Raw genomic sequence first — 803 nt, forward strand, 5'->3', positions numbered from 1 at the left:
TAGCCTTTAACTATATATACGAAGACAGTAACTAGTTCTCGAAAGAACAGTTACTGTTGATGACCGTGCAGCTTTTCCCAGCCATTGACCTTCGTCTGTGCGAATGCGCACAGGTTGCCCAAACTCTTACAGGAATTGCCAAAGCGTGCGCGAGTAATGAGTGGGTGGGCAAATGTCTATAAGGTACAATACTATGTAGAATTGTGTACAGTTGGGAATGTGAGTCTCACGGGAAGCGTGCAAGGGATAAGTCCCTGCAGTCGCGCTATTCATCTGTGTCCTCGGTGGCTCAGATGGATAGAGCGTCTGCCCTGTAAGCAGGAGATCCCGGGTTCGAGTCCCGGTCGGGGCACACATTTTCAGCTGTCACATCGAGGTATAAAAACAACACCTGTCGGGAGCTGAGGTTGTCAGTCATCATTTATTCCAGGGAAAAGCTGCACGGTCATCAACAGTAACTGTTCTTTCGAGAACTAGTTACTGTCTTCGTATATATGGTTGTGGTTGTTTGTATCCTTCTTGTGTTGACTGGCGCCATTTGGTTTCGAAAGAGTTGCCTGTCTTCTAGTGGCAGCAGCGGCGGTATCGGTACGTAGTAACTGTGGCCCTATCTTTGGTGTGAGGTCGTTGTTCTTCCGGGTCGTGTAAGTGAGCGGTTTGGTTGGGGACTCTGGAGGAACCAAGAGGACAGTGCGAGAAAAAGCCGGGACCGCTGGCAGCACGCATGCACTGCCGGATGGGAAGGCCGTGGTCGCGAGGGTACACGACCTAGTCGTCAACCCGATCCAACAAGCTTTAAGTTG

General features: G+C 50.4%; 1 non-coding gene across 1 annotated transcript; it reads left to right on the top strand.

Annotated features, from left to right (window-relative positions):
• The first annotated feature begins 278 nt into the window (after window positions 1–278).
• On the top strand, window positions 279–352 carry Trnat-ugu (transfer RNA threonine (anticodon UGU)). Its single transcript has one exon. It is a non-coding gene; the product is annotated as a tRNA-Thr (tRNA).
• The last annotated feature ends 451 nt before the right edge of the window (window positions 353–803 follow it).

Source organism: Schistocerca nitens, chromosome 2 (assembly GCF_023898315.1).
Source record: "Schistocerca nitens isolate TAMUIC-IGC-003100 chromosome 2, iqSchNite1.1, whole genome shotgun sequence".
NCBI lineage: Eukaryota > Metazoa > Arthropoda > Insecta > Orthoptera > Acrididae > Schistocerca > Schistocerca nitens.